The sequence below is a fragment of the Acipenser ruthenus genome, unplaced genomic scaffold (assembly GCF_902713425.1).
Source record: "Acipenser ruthenus unplaced genomic scaffold, fAciRut3.2 maternal haplotype, whole genome shotgun sequence".
Taxonomy (NCBI): Eukaryota; Metazoa; Chordata; class Actinopteri; order Acipenseriformes; family Acipenseridae; genus Acipenser; species Acipenser ruthenus.
This window is the reverse complement of record NW_026708822.1, coordinates 498,368-515,253: the sequence shown is the minus strand read 5'-3', so window position 1 is coordinate 515,253 and position 16,886 is coordinate 498,368. Positions and strand designations below refer to the sequence as shown.

Below are 16,886 nucleotides of genomic sequence, written 5' to 3'. Positions count from 1 at the left end.
TGCGCAGTAGAAACCCTGGGATATGTTTACACAATGAACTAATTTGTGGATGAATATCGTTGGTGTTAATTAAAGTTAATAAGACAAAATACCAGGTGGGGGCACCATTAGAGCGCGTCGGTGTGGACATCTTAGGGCCGTTTCCACGGACGGAGGGGGGCAACCGGTACGTCCTGGTGGCCATGGATTACTTTACTAAATGGCCCGAGGCGTACGCAGTCCCCGATCAGAGCGCGACTACCTGCGCGGAGGCACTGCTGGAAGGCATGTTCTGCCGGTTTGGGGTTCCCGAGGAGCTACACAGTGACCAGGGGCGTAACTTTGAAGCGCAGGTGTTTGGTGAGGTGTGCAGGCGGCTGGGTATTAAGAAAACCAGGACGACCCCACTACACCCACAGAGCGATGGATTGGTGGAGCGGTTTAACCGCACCCTTGCCACCCAGCTGACCATGTGGACCTCCCAGCACCAGCGTGACTGGGATCAATGCTTGCCCTTGGTCCTAATGGCCTACCGGACTGCAGTGCATGAATCTACAGGGTGCAAGCCAGCGGCTCTTATGTTTGGGAGAGAGCTCCGCACCCCAGTGGACCTTGTGTTTGGCCGGCCACCTCAGCTCCACACTCCGGAACCTACCGGCCCGGAATACCTCCAGCAGCTACAGGACCGATTGGACACTGCCCATGTTTACGCTCGGAAGCACCTCACCTCAGCTAGCCAGCGCCAGAAACGGGCATACGATACTCACTGCCCTCGGCGAAGAAAGGGACTCTGCCCCAAGCTGGCCAGTAACTGGGAGGGCCCCTGTGTTGTTCTGGAGAGGCTCTCCGAGGTGACTTCTCGAGTGCGGCTGCGGACCCGTAGCCGGGCAGTTGTGCTCCACCAAGACCGCTTGGCCCCCTACCGCCCCGGAACAAACTCGGTTGTCCCTGCAGCCAGCCCGGAGGCCAGCTCCCAGGACAGGGAAAGCGCTTCCCCCTTGCAACCACCGAATAGTTCACCAGCTGGTGGCCCAGGTAGGAGCATTCCGGCTCCAGCTGACTCCCAGCCCGCTGCACCTGTGCTCCAGCGCGGCCAGCGTATCCGTCGACCACCCCCGGGACTCTCTGACTTTGTGAGACATTAAGTGTTGGGCCAGCGGGACGTTCGGCCCTAAGATGGGGGCTGTGTAACGGGCACGGCTGGACTGACTCGCCGTTGCCACCTGTCGTCGAATAGGGCGCTGTGCCCGGAGCCATTTGGTTAATGTGCAGCCGTGGATGCTGGGAGTACGAACTATGGTAGGGGAGAAACTGAATTATTGTTGTTGTGTTTATTTGTTGTTACTGTAAAAGTTTGCGTACTGTTCTATGCATTTCCCTGTAATTGTTATTACCCTTCCGGTGTTGTTTGATATATATGTGAATGTCACCCTGAGAGGCAGAGTAGTGCTCTGGTGTGGGGAAGGGCTGTGTGTGTGTGTTCATAGAGGACGCTGACTTGATGTTAGCTGCTTAATAAACTGCATTACCTAAAAGAGCTATTGTGTGCGTGTCTCCGTTAATCCCTGTGCTCGCTACAATATATATATATATATATATATATATATATATATATATATATATATATATATATATATATATATATAATTGCGATATGGAGTCTTGCATGCCCCGGTAGCTACGAAATGGAGTCTTACCATCCACCTCAGGTTGCTTCAACCGGAGGTGCATGCAATGATATATATCTTATTGTATTACTTGTATTGTAACGCTTGAAATGTTTTTGCTTACGATTGTAAGTCGCCCTGGATAAGGGCGTCTGCTAAGAAATAAATAAATAATAATAATAATAATATATATGCATGCCCCGGCAGCTAAATGCTTAGTTACGGCGCTGGGCAAAACCAAAGCCCATGGCCAGTATACAATATTTTTCTGTATGCATTCTTTTCTGTTGAGCACTACTGACACCGTTGAAAGGGTGAGTCTTAGGTCGCCTGTGGATACATTAGTCCAATCAATGCGTCTGAACCAGCATGCGCGAGTAAATACCATCCTAACTCCTAACATCCAAAAAAAAAAAAATAACAAGTAGTGGAGTAGTGGTTAGAGCTCTGGACTCTTGACCGGAGGGTCATGGGTTCAATCACTGGTGTAGGACACTGCTGCTGTACAATTGAGCAAGGTACATTACCTAGATTGCTCCAGTAAAAACCCAACTGTATAAATGGGTAATTGTAGTAAAAATACTGTGATATCTTGTAACAATTGTAAGTCGCCCTGGATAAGGGCGTCTGCTAAGAAATAAATAATAATAATAGTAATTATATATATATATATATATATATATATATATATATATATTTATATATATATATAATTGCATGCCCCGGTAGCTACGATATGGAGTCTTGCATGCCCGGGATATATATATATATATATATATATATGCCCCGGTAGCTAAATGCTTAGTTACGGCGCTGGGCAAAACCAAAGCCTATGGCCAGTATACAATATTTTTCTGTATGCATTCTTTTCTGTTGAGCACTACTGACACCGTTCCCCCCCCCCCCCCAGATTTCTGCCAGGCAGTGGCTTAGCCACTGTGTTAGGGTCGTTCACACTGAAACATGTGTAAGAAATTGCAATATTGTTATATTTTTCGCTTCCCATTATAGCGGGGCGGACGTGGCATGGGCGGCGCTGATTTTTCTTTTCGCTCACGGAAAGAACTTTTTTATTTTCCGCGTTGCTATCAACCAATGAGAATACATAAGCAAGCTGTACTTGCTCAACCCCAAACACAGATGCATGAAACATATATGCTATCATTACTGTATATGCTATGTAGCCTAGCTACTACACACATAGATGTGGTAGAGGACATCTACTATGTAATGAGTAGCCTATGTATTTACATAGAATGCACTCGCCTCATGACATATCTTATTGCCAGCTGACCTCTCCAGCAGCCAGCCTACTAATAAGATTATTATTTTTCACGGATTGTGCAGCCAGCTTCATCAAGGGACGGTAACCAAGTCCATCCAGGTCTTGGAGATGGAGTGGTAAATGTACAACCTGTTATTAATTGAATAACTAAAGAAATAAATCAGAATGAAAACAGTTCTGGACGCTGCTGAGAGAAAACCGGCAAAACTGTTTCAATTCCTGAGTTCGATTACCTACTTGTTTTCATTCTGATTATTTGTTTAGGCTACAACGTGTCCGTCAGCGAATGTCAGTGCAGTGTGATACCAAAAAAAAATGAGTGGTTGGATTTGCTGTCAATCAACCAAGTTTTTTGTTGGATCAGCTGTTTGTACATGTTTTTGTGTTTAAAGGCGCTGTAGTTATACAATGTAGTTAATGCAACTGTGTACACAAGTCCCTCCTCCCCCGAACCTCCAGAAGATTAGGTACCATCGGCAGTCCTGCGTCAGTCAAAGAGTAATTACATTAGTCAGGATTTGTGAAATTAAATAAAATGGGTTGCTTTGCTTTGAACACCAAATGTGAAATGAACAACCATAAGTACGAATGAAATTATATATAGTTACTTATTATCATAATGTGAAATTGAAATCTGATGCGCATGTTAAAAGTTCAAGTCCTTTGCTTCGTATTTCCTTTTTAGTTTTTAAACGGAAGTGTTCTGAACTGAATCTCTCTTTTTAACTATTTTGCACAACAGTGTATTTGGTTATTGGATCTTCTGTTAAAAAAAAAAAAGTTCTTTATTTTTCGAAAATAAAACGTCAATGCACTAATAAGAAATCAGGTTGCCAATTTCACCACTGTGACTATTCACCTTAAAAAAGTTACCATTGCCACCCTCTCCCGAAAAAAAATCCTGGCTACGCCACTGTTGCCAGGGTTTATTATTTAAAAATGCGCAGTTTATTTCAAACTTTCAAAACATAATAACATAACAAAGAGTGTCTAAGACCCTTCACCGTTATATTTGTTCTCGTGTGAGACTTTCACTTTTTCAGTCAGCGAAAATATGTGCTAAAACGGAGTGAATTTGAGCCCTGTTAAAATGGCAAAAATACAGCTACGTTTGAAGTTTTTCTACAACAAAAAAGCTAAACCTCCAACGCCAGAGACATCAACAGAAACCGAACCTGACTCTTCTGTAGTTCAGAATGTTACGAACAGCACAAGAGTGTGACGATCCTTCCATTTCAAACGCTCAGGTTAGTGCAGGTGTAGATGTCTGTCGATAAGAGACTCTTGCCTGTAAAGTGTTGTTTGCAGCTCTCTTGATTGTGACAATCTGGCGTAGAACTGTTTGTGATGAAATATCTGGTAATCTTAGAAAGCTAGCTTAATGTTTACATAAAAATGGTTAAATTCGGGCATCGGGTTTGAGCATTTTTTTGTTTCGGGGGGGGGGGGGGGGCGGTGGTGATGGGGGTGCTGTGCCCCACCAGTTTTTCAAGCCATGAGTCGCCAATGGGCGGGGTTAACCAAATAATTTAAAGTGGGTGGGGCTAACCACATCATTTCATAAACCTTACTTGTTGTGCACTTCCATTTACTATATCGGTATCAGGGATATTATTTAAATAGTTCACACTTGGGTAAGAAAAGAATAGTATTATTATTTGTTTATTTTAGCAGACGCCTTTATCCAAGGCGACTTACAGAGACTAGGGTGTGTGAACTATGCATCAGCTGCAGAGTCACTTACAATTACGTCTCACCCAAAAGACAGAGCACAAGGAGGTTAAGTGACTTGCTCAGGATCACACAATGAGTCAGTGGCTGAGGTGGGATTTGAACCGGGAACCTGGTTACAAGCCCTGTTCTTTAACCACTGGACCACACAGCCTAATACAACATTTATATAAAATATATTAAAATATCATGATATAACAAGATTTGTTTAAATGATTATCCAGATACAGTATAATATACATAAGAAATTGAAATTGACTTTCAGCACACACACAAAAAAAGAAAGTAAAACATCTTTGGTGATCTGGGAGAGGAGAGTGCTGCAAGTTCCTTATTATTTCAGTGTTTCAGCCACACCTAATAAGATTGCATGAATGGCATTAACACATGCTCACAGTCCCTACACTGGGTAGAATGGAATTGCTCTTCCTGTGAAATGAGAAAACGTTTTTCACAGTAATCATTACCCAACATCCTTTGAAGACCTGCAGCAACATATAGGCAAGGTTGATAAGGACTTCAGTTAAAATTCTGGTCTACCTGGATTAGTTTCTTGTGGTTTTACCCTAGAAGATAAATATCTAGAATATGGGAATATTGCCTGCAAGTGAGTAAAATGTTTTTCTTTCTTACGTTAGAAGTTGTTTCACCTTGAATGGAACTACCATATATTTGCAGAAATTAACTTTCAATGGATACTATGTCTCAAGTTAGAAATACGAGTTTCATTAGAGTTAATTTTGTTCAGTTTAAATAATAAGTAATGCAAATAAATACATAGTTTTAAGAATACAATTTTATCTATTTCTACCAACCTTCATTGTTTTGTCTGTTTCAGACCCCTCTACATAGGGGCAGGAATAGCCACAGTCAGTGTGACCACAAGCAGGCAGACAAGCAGCAGTGACCTCATCTTCAGAGCTCAACACTGAACCACAAGCATGTTGCAGGATGTTATATAGCAGTTTAGCTTAGGGCTCCTCTCAATTTCAAAAACCTCACAAAACAGCAAGAGAATGATATAGCAGTTTGGTGTACTGTAAAGCCTATAAAGTGAGATTTGGAGTGAAGATCTTTTACGAATGTTGAAGTATTGATGGATTAAATAATACTTAATATTTATGTAACTTCTGGACTTACAGAGACTAGGGTGAGTGAACTATGCATCAGCTGCATAATGGATTTAATTATGAGTTTTTGCCACTGAACAACACAAAAAAGTCCATAATGTCAAAGTGAAAAATAAAATCTACAAATTGTTCTAAATTAATTACAAATACAAAACAGAAAATAATTGATTGCATAAGTATTCACCCCCTTGAGTCAATATTTGGTAGAGGCACCTTTGGCAGCAATTACAGCCACGAGTCTATTTGTATAAGTCTCTACCAGCTTTGCACATCTGGACACTGCAATTTTTGCATCTTCACGAGCTTTCCAGGCCCTGACGCAGAGAAGCATCCCCATAGCATGATGCTGCCACCACCATGCTTCACGGTAGGGATGGTGTTCTCAGGATGATGTGCGGTGTTAGGCTTGCGCCAAACATAGCGCTTAGCGTTGTGGCCAAAAAGCTCTATTTTGGTCTCATCACACCATAAAATCTTCTTCCACTTGGTCTCAGAGTCTCCCACATGCCTTCTGGCAAACTCTAGCCGAGATTTGATGCAAGTTTTTTTCAACAATGGCTTTCTTTTTGCCACTCTCCCATAAAGGCCAGTTTTGTAAAGCACCCGGGCTATTGTTGCCGTATGCACAGTGTCTCCCAGCTCAGCCGTGGAAGACTGTAACTCCTTTAGAGTTGCCATAGGCCTCTTGGTGGCCTCCCTGGCTAGTGCCCTTCTCGCCCGGATACTCAGTTTTTGAGGACAGCCTTTTCTAGACAGATTCACAGTTGTGCCATATTCTCTCCATTTCTTAATAATGGACTTTACTGTGCTCCGGGGGATATTCAATGCCTTGGAAATGTTCTTATATCCTACCCGATTGGTGCTTTTGAAGAACCTTATTCCGGATTTGCTTTGAATGTTCCTTCATCTTCATGATGTAGTTTTTGTTAGGAAATGTACTAACCAACTGTGGGACCTCCCAGAGACAGGTGTATTTAACCTGAAATCATGTGAAACACCTTAATTGCACACAGGTGGACACCATTCAACTAATTATGTGACTTCTAAAGACAATTGGTTGCACCAGAGCTTATTTAGGTGTGTCATAGCAAAGGGAGTGAATACTTATGCAATCAATTATTTTCAGTTTTATATTTGTAATTAATTTAGAACAATTTGTAGATTTTATTTTTCACTTTTCACTTTTTGTGTTGATCAGTAGCAAAAACTCCTAATTAAATCCATTTTGATTCCATTTGTAACACAATAAAATGTGGAAAAGTCCAAGGGGGGTGAATACTTTTGAGTGTCACTGTGTATATATATATATATATATATATATATATATATATATATATATATATATATATATATATATAATGATAAGTCAGTCCGTCCTATAACCTCCAGATGTCCACATGACCAAATACAAATTCCCCATAAACTGATCTAAAGAATAAATAAGTTATTAACACATTAACTATTGGCTAATGAGTAATTATAGCTATAGAAATTGAGGCAATCAAGGCTTTTGGTTTTAGAAAAAGAAAAAAAACATGACTGTGCCAGATTACAAAATGTACATCAGTACCCATTTGCAGTCATGCACTGTGACGACAATATATTTTTCATAATCTGCCATTTATCTTTAGAACATTATAGAAAGGCTTTAGTAGACAGACATTTGAAATTACTGAAAAAAGAGATCTTAAAGTTGCAACCCTTAGCATATAGATGAATAATTTCCCTGATGTTAAAAACCAAATTGCAACCAGAGATATATTTTTTTAAAATATTGCTCGAGCAGGAATATGTATTTTAAAGATCCTCAAGGAGGCTAGTAATCCAAGATTCAGGGCCACACTGTAAATGGCACTGCCTATATCTTGAAGAAATACTTAAATAAAAATATTATAATAGAAATCCCAAATCCAAGAAAGAAGATAACCACTCTAATTTTTTTAAGCCTTTAAGAAATTGGATTTAAAGCTTGATTAGTCATTAGCCCTTTCTGTGTGTTAATTCATCATGTCAAAATTGGTAATGTTTAATTATTGTTAATTACACATATTAGGTGTACTCCACTGACATTGTGTGGTTGTAGGACTAATTTACAGGTCAGAAAACCTTTAAAAGATTGCATGAAATTCTCAAGGACTTATTCAAGTGTTAAAGCTTTGTGAACACAACAAAACAGCTGTCAAAAGCATTCTGTCTTAAAAAGACATAAATCCATTAAAATGAACACCCTCCCACCAACCCACATCCTTCACACACATGCATATACACAAACACACACAAGAAGAATACCAATTTCAAAAGATACCAAAATAAACTCAAGAACAAAGTGATTTTTATTTTTGTTCTTTATTAAAATGTCTTCATCTAGACAATGTGGGGAAGCTATAAAAAAGGCCAACAAGATGCTCGGATATATTGTGATAAGTGTTGAATTTAAATCAAGGGAAGTAATGTTAAAACTTTACAATGCATTAGTAAGACCTCATCTAGAATATTGTGTTCAGTTCTGGTCACCTCGTTACAAAAAGGATATTGCTGCTCAAGAAAGAGTGCAAAGAAGAGCGACCAGAATTATCCCGGGTTTAAAAGGCATGTCGTATGCAGACAGGCTAAAAGAATTGAATCTATTCAGTCTCGAACAAAGAAGACTACGCGGTGATCTGATTCAAGCATTCAAAATGCTAAAAGGTATTGACAATGTCGACCCAGGGGACTTTTTCGACAAGGACCAGGAGTCACAAATGGAGATTAGATAAAGGGGCATTCAGAACAGAAAATAGGAGGCACTTTTCTACACAGAGAATTGTGAGGGTCTGGAACCCGCTCCCCAGTAATGTTGTTGAAGCCGACACCCTGGGATCCTTCAAGAAGCTGCTTGATGAGATTCTGGGATCAATAAGCTACTAACAACCAAAAGAGCAAGATGGGCCGAATGGCCTCCTCTCGTTTGTAAACTTTCTTATGTTCTTAAAATGTTTGTTTACTTAGGCATGAGCATGCTGTATATGCTATCCTGACACAGATACATGATTTACTAGCGCAGGATTAAAAAAAAAAAAAAAAAAAGAACAATATTTGGTTATCAGGCCAACATGCATTTGACTGTGATTTTTCTGCACTTCGACTGGCAGGATCACGACGTCACTTGTTGGATCCACCTTCACATTAGGACAGGATCAGCTGTATGCTGGGGAAAGGTGAGAATCCTTTTAATAAAACTTCCCATGTAGTTTGTTTAATGTTTGGTATCACTTATCCTCAAAATGGGCAAAATCTGCTACGATCACAAGATATATGGTGTCTGATTTAGTTGCTTGATAAGGAAGAAATCTAGATGGTGCTATTTTTTCATCAGCGTGTGTCAACATTCTATAGAACCATTGAATAGTAGACCCCTCTATCTGGTAAATAGGGGCATATTAATCAAGCTTGTAAAAACTGAAGCATTTCACTTTTTTTTTTTTTTTATAAATTTAGTCGTTGCCAATTATTTTTTATTATTTTCTCCCCAATTTGGAATGGCCAATTATTTTATTATGCTCAGCTCACCGCTACCACCCCAGGGCTGACTCTGGAGGGCGAAGACAAACACACGCTGTCCTCCGAAGCGTGGGCCAATTGAGCGCCGCCCCCTGGGAGCTCCCATCCTCGGTCGGCAAAGGAATAGCCTGGACTCGAACTCGCGATGTCCAGACTATAGGGCACATCCTGCACTGCACGTGGAGTGCCTTTACTGGATGCGCCACTCGGGACCCCCGGCATTTCACTTATTGTTCATTACAATGGATTTTGTATCATCCCGCAACCACGCTGGGTTTCACTGAGGTCATTGTGATAGAGCTGATTGTTTTAATATTTTCAATATTGTTTTTCAAAGTGTGCTAAATCAGTTTTTCCTGTTGCTATGGCCAACGGTTTCATCCTAGGAATCTGAAAATAGTAATGGCATTTGCAAAGTTGTTTCTATTATCAATAATTGTATTAAGAGTTCCAAAATAATGCAATGTAAACAAAAACTGACAAGTTTAAATATCTTTTAATTGATTTTTAAAAAACAAATTAAAAAAATGGACTAACTGAAGGTGACATGTTTTCTGATTGATTTGGTAATGAAGTGCCACATAACACTGCAGTCTAGGGAATGGCTACAGGAAAGATAACTTACTGTTACAGGAGCCTCCTTTTTAGCTGATATTACAGATAGGCAGCCCAGACAAGGTCTTGGACGTCTCTTTGGGTTGGCTTCGAATTGTCTCTTTTCTCTGGTCGGAATGTCTGGAGGGGAGGTGGCCTTCTGGTAAGATAGCAATAAGATTTAAAAAATGACATCTCTGTAAAAATTAAAAAAGGCAGTACCCCACCATCAAGTATAATTTTACACTAAAATATTTTGTCTTATTAACTTTAATTAACACCAACGATATTCATCCATAAATTAGTTCATTGTGTAAACATATCCCAGGGTTTCTACTGCGCATCTCCTTCTACCTTCCTTAGCTCCACACATTCCCACAATCCCCTTCTGCTACTGCACACTCTGAAAAGAGATCCCACTGGATGAGATTGTTTATTACATCTTTAAAGGGAGCGTATAAAACCAATGAACTACTCCATTGCATGTTAAACTTATTTTCGATCAACCAATGAGTTAGAAATAAGTGTGCATGACATGGCCAGTGACTGTGACTTATTCGTGCTGCAAATGATTTGATGTTACACCACCACTCTCTTACTTCAGACAAACACCACAACCCCTAGTCCTTTACACATTTACACATTTTTTATAAACAAAACACAAAACATCCATATAAGATGGATATGTGTAAAAGATCTGAATCATTGATATGTCCAGAGGGTGAAACAATGTGGCAGGAAAATGGTTCATTTTTATGGGACAGCACTGGTAATGGAACCTAAGTTAAAAAAAATAAAAATAAAATCAGGAAGATAAGCTGTGTACCAAACATAGACAATAACTCAAAAGTGAATTAAGTTTCCGATTGTATACCTGGCTATACACAGTTACTACTGATATAAAGACATTTTGGCTCATCTAACCTAGGTCTATGGCATATCCTGAAAACAGATTATTACAAAAATATGATTTCAAACAGCATACAAATGTAAGGGGACAGAGAAAAATAATAATTTGAATCTATCTGTCTCTCTAATGCGGGTTCCTAAACATCACGTTGTAATTCTAATTACCTTTTCTTGTCCCTTGTCAAATCTACCCCATACTGTGCTGGCTTGGCCGCCTCCAGCATCTTCACCATCTCCGTCCAGCAAGGATACAACACCAGGAGAAGCAGGTCTTTTTTTACAAATCTGAAAAAAATACATTTGTATTTTAGATGTAATTTCTTGTCACGGGACATTATGTAAATGCTATTATCCATGGTGCTTACGACAAACATTTACACTTGGGTCTCTTTGAGAAAGACATTACTAAATCTCAACAAAGAATTTGCCATGCTTACAATTTGCCTATGCTTATGTATACATATACATCTCCTGCCACGTAAACTCTAAACGATGAACATGACATATCAACAGTATGTACAGGATAGAATAAGAATTAGCAATGAAATGTTTAATCACAGTCTGATGAGGGATTATCCAGATGTATGTAAAACTGTGTGACATTCACAATCTTGTATATTATCATTAATGTATACTCTATAATGTTGATGCTAAGTTTCCTGTCAATTGGATAAACAGTTTGTAACAAATTGTGTGTGTGTGTGTACAGCCACCTCCACTTCATCCCCTTCGCAATGGATTTCATCCCCAGCTGGGGATAACAGAGCTGGTATAAAAATCCAACTGTAGTCTCCCTTGGAGCACCAGACAGTGGCATGAATAAAGAGATTAGAAATTGCCCGCTTAGAGGGTATAAACTATCTCTTTAAAGTTTAAAATTACCAGCTTTTAGTGGTTGGTGTCCAGTCGTCATTTTTTACAGTTTCTTCGTTTCACTTTTCCTTTTGTTCAGTCATCCTGGTGCAATATATATATATATATATATATATATATATATATATATATATAAAATAAAGAGCTAGTTATAACTTTTAAATGAATCTTAACCTCAAAAACACTATCAGGGGGTCCTCGAGTGGCTCACCTGGTAAAAGCGTGGTTGTGTGGTCATACAGCACAGGTTCGCGTCCTGGCTGTGCAAAGTTGTCGGTCTTCGCTGTGAATTCCAAAGGGAGCGTAACATTGGCTCTGGCACTCCCGTGGGTTAGGGAAGCAAAAACAAAAGGGACTGTTTCTCCTCATTGCGCTACAGTGAACCCTGCTGGCCAGGCGCCCTGTGAGCTCAAAAGCGGACACCTGCAGGGCTGGCCTTTGTCCTCCAGAGGTCAGTAGCTTGCTGACATCCGCTCTCGAGTTCCTGGGTGTAAAAGAGGATAATAGTTTGGTTGTGGGATCGGAGGACGCCCACTGAACCTTTGGATCTCCTGAGCTGTGTAAGGAATTGCTGCGATGAGGAGAAAAAATAATTGGACATTCCAAATTGGGGAGAAAATCGGGGGTAAAATAATTGGGCACACTAAATGTATATATACATAACTTCACGTCTGTCCCCAGGCAGGACGATTGAGATATTCGGTAAAGAAACAATGCTATAATTAATCCCTGTAATTACGCCAATTACAGATGTTTCTTTTGCTCCTAAATTATATTGGGATGGTCAGTAAATCATTTGCTGACAATTGCATCATTCACAGAAGGTGTGCGGCAGGTGTGGGATTAATTGGGCCTATTTATATCCCCATCGCTCACAACTTATTAATTTCATTTTCAGAAATTGTAAAACAGTTTGTGTTAACTCTATAGACACCAGCCCCCTATATACCAACTAAAGTCCATTTATATTAAATATTTAAGTACGAGCATCCCAGGGAGAAAACTAGAATAGCAAATGAGCAAGTGTGCTCAGGTCAGCGCTTTGTGGTAACTGCAGGTATTTGCATCACACTGCTGAATGACCAATAGCCACCCAGTACTGTACATTGCAAATGGGCTGTTTCATCTGAGCTCAACTGTGTTAACCCTGACCTAGTCGAGGTTAGTGAACCCTGTTGTTCTGATTATCAACATAATGTCAATAAATCTTACAACACTGCATCACACACTTAAAGCAGTTTTTGGCAAAAACACCCACCACCACTGTCAAGTGCATAGGAAAAACAACCATAGTTTAACTGCAGTGGAGAAGATTGGATTTAAATAATTGCAAAATACTGCATGTTTGTATATTGAAATAATGAACATGTTAATGATTATTAAAAATACCAATTGTAGTTGTTTTTTTCAGACAAACATAAAACTGTAGGCCACACTTTAGTTCGAGGACCAATTTATAAAACATCTACAATTTAAAGGTTTTGACAATTCTTATCCAGGAATACGGTTTTTACGAAAAACAAAATGTTTACATTACTAGTATCAAGCCTCGTGTCATACTATTAAGTAATTAAAAGACATTATAAATCCCTTTGTAACACTGCATTGCTACAACCTGTTATTACTATTTATGCAATAATACATTTCGAGATGCTTTATGTAAAAACTGCAGGATCTATTCAGTTGTTCTAAACTGGGTTAAAGTAAGGAATAAGGAAGATGACCATATAGCACGTGTGCAGTATTTAGACAGATCTGCTACAGTCCTCATTAAATGCACCTGCAATCCGCTGCATTTTAAAACTGTTGTTAAAATGCATTTCCACTCCACGTACGACATGCTTCCGTTTTCCCGTGTGCTACTATGCTTTCAAATCTGAACACAAAAATATATACAAGTGCTTATCTGGTTCCTAGTAGCTGATTGATCTCAAAACCTGGTCAGGTCTGGTCTTAAAGGATCCCAGTGATTCAGCATCAACAACATGTCTCGGTAACCCATTCCATACCATCACCAACCTCTGTGTAGTATGTCTCCACCAATTGGTGTCCTCTGGTCTGGTGTTAGTGCTGTGCTTTAAGTAGTGACTACAGTTACATTATTCCTGTAACAGATCTTCATAAGACCCGTCTGATTAATCTCTTTAGGGACGCATTATCTTTTTTGTAGTGCAGGGACCAGAAGCAACATAGTATTCCAAGTATGGTCACTAAGTGCATTTTTAAACTTCTGTTTGACAAATTCAGAAATGGCAAATAAACCATAAAGCCTGTAAAAATGTGGATTTTCTTCTCTTGCCCAGCTTAATTCCAATAGAAATGTGTGAAATGTCCTTTCAAGAACAAGACTCTTCATTTACTTTTAAACAGCCAACCTTTAGTTAACATCCCCAGCAAAACCCTGTCAGCAAACAGTTTAAAGCGATATTTTCTAATGTATCATAATAGTCATTTATTTAAAACAAAACAAAATAGACAAGAACAACATTGCAGGCCTTTTGTAAGCTGTGCTGTTTCTTTAATATACATTTTCTTTCTACCAACCTTTTTTCCTTTGCCCGTTTCAGACCCCTCTTGCTTGGGGGCAGCAATAGCCACAGTCAGTGTGACCACAATCAGGCAGACAAGCAGCAGTGACCTCATCTTCATAGCTCAACACTGAGCCACAAGCAGGGTGCAGGGGGTTATATAACACCTTAGTTTAGGGCTCCTCTCAAAAGGTCAGAAACCTTACAAAACATAGAGGTTATGGTACAATACTGGGTGGTAACATGTTTTTTTTTTTATTTTAACAAAACTAGCAATTATACTAAAGAGAAAGTTCAGTACAAATTGCAGATATACAGCAGTTTACCTACTGCACAGAAACTACAACTAGGCTACAAGATGAGTTAACATACCTAGTTTTGGGGGATGAACAAATGTCTTTTCTGAACTGCAGTTGTATTTTCCTCTGAAACGGAAAACATTTTGGGGGTATGTCTGCACTTGTGAGATGTCTTGCTTAAGTGTCAAATGTCATATAATGTCCTTGGCAGAGGTCAAGGTAAAAAATGAGGATTACAATTTAGGAATATGCCTTTAATATACATGGTCATGTGCTTTCTTTTAGGAGTGAGACTTGACATGCCTGCCAATGAGACTGCTAAATTCTGATTTTGTTTTTGCTTTTCTTGACAGAGAGCCAAGACTTATATTTACTCTAGCTGTTTTACTAAAGCAACAGGTCCCATCACCTTGACTTGTGTTCGAGAGACAATCCCGGATAACACATCTGACCTAACTAAACAGCACATCATTAAAAATCAACTTTAAAAAGGGTAAAATCCTTTTTGTTTATATCTCACACATTTCTTGTAAGTCCTGTAATGTCCCTTATTTATGTAAGCAGCTTCAAGTGAAATTGTAATACCTTTTGAGATGTTTGTAATCATTCCGAGTGGCTCATGTTCCAATTACTCAATAACTATGTGCTAAGGTGCTTTGACCTGAGTTCAGAAGCTGCTCTTCTGTTCTATTTACCAGCTACAGTACAAGTGTGTTCAATTGTTAAAGTTCCTGATTGCACCACTAAATAAACCCGGTTTCAGTGGGTCTTAACACAGTGCTCAATTGTCTATTTGGGACCCCATTGCACTGTCATCAGAATCGCTTCAGTGAATATGTTAATGATGGGGCAGGCGCTCTATAACAGGGCAAGACGAGGCAAGTCTTCAGAATACCATTTCATTGTAGTATTTTTTTACATTTTCCCTCCATTTATGCGCCACAGAATCTGGGGCAAACTCCTTTTGCGTTTGCACTTGCATTTGCACTGTGATCAGAATACAGCCCTAAGAGTTTTAGTTTATAGACAGTAACAGTTTAAGATGTTTCTGTTAATAAAAGGTTTTTAAAACATACTTTTCATGTATTTTCCTTGAGAAACTATATAAAATAGGTAGGAAATGAAAAAATGATTTAAATGAATGTTTTTTGTTTTTAAATCAAGTGATTTAATTATTGATTTAAATCAGTGACTTCAATCGACTTGATTTAAATCAGCCAACCCTGCAGTCAACACTCACATATCCGACCCTATAAAAATTTGACTTCAGTGACAGTTAAACGAGTGTGACACATATCTGATTATTTTATTTTGGCCCGTTCCAACCCTTGTCAGTTTTTTCAGGGAACACAAAAAAGATACAATGTCAAAAATACATAGCTGAAAGGACTGTGTTTTAAAATACGTAGGCTTCCATTTAGATGTACTGTAGTTGGTTTTGTTGGAACAGTACTATATTTTCAATAGAAGTATTTTAATTCAGAATGATATGATTCTGAAAATATCACTTGCCAAAAGAGATGACTGTGGACACGTGAACTGTAATACAGTACATACTTTGAAATCTGGTATGTATTGTAGCAGTACGTAAATTTCCCCATTAACGGCCCAACAGCAAAATGATATCAAAATGTTACCCATCAGGGCCGTTTCTAGCCTTTTGGGGGCCCTAAGCAGGATTTGATTTGGGGGCCTCCCTTCACTGTAGCCCACTCCACTTGGCACGACATCAAACCAACATAGGCTTAAGCCTACTGTCTTGTAAATGTTTGTATGAGCACACATATGTACGAGCAAACATACAATGAACAAATAAAGACGTAAAGAATAAAGAGGGACCTGTTAGCAGCAACATCATCTTTTATTAACAAAAGGCAGTGAAAACAAAGTCTGGAATAGGGTTGCCAACTTTGAGATATGAAAATACTGGACGCCCCATCCCCTCCTATTGTCTTCTTCTTCATTTGTCTCTGCCATTGTGACTAACGTTACAGTATGCTACTTAATAGTTTTCATTCAAAAGGCTGATGAATGATGCATGATTCCATGATGGCCCTGGGCATGACTCACTCACTAACAAAATCTGTAAATTATTTGAAAACTGATCACTGTGATTATTTATGAAAATCAATTTAAAAGAAAATATATTTATTTATTTATTTATTGCTAGGGGGGCCCCTAGCGGCAGGGGGCCCTAAGCAGTCGCTTATGTCGCTTATACCTAGAAACGGCACTGTTACCCATGCACAGAACTGCGTAAAAGGCAAAAAGCAATGCAATTTAGCAAAAGATTTTAAAAAAAACACCAGTTTCCACAATTATAACAGTATCCAAAGCCAGTATTTAAAATT

At 39.3% G+C, this 16,886-nt stretch overlaps 1 long non-coding RNA gene across 1 annotated transcript; it reads right to left on the bottom strand.

Moving 5' to 3' along the window:
* Nucleotides 1-9,868: 9,868 nt before the first annotated feature.
* On the bottom strand, nucleotides 9,869-14,753 carry LOC131736195 (uncharacterized). The gene is made up of 4 exons (XR_009327999.1): nucleotides 14,609-14,753; nucleotides 14,253-14,437; nucleotides 11,001-11,120; nucleotides 9,869-10,086 (listed from the first exon to the last, which is right to left on the bottom strand). It is a non-coding gene; the product is annotated as an uncharacterized LOC131736195 (long non-coding RNA).
* Nucleotides 14,754-16,886: the final 2,133 nt, after the last annotated feature.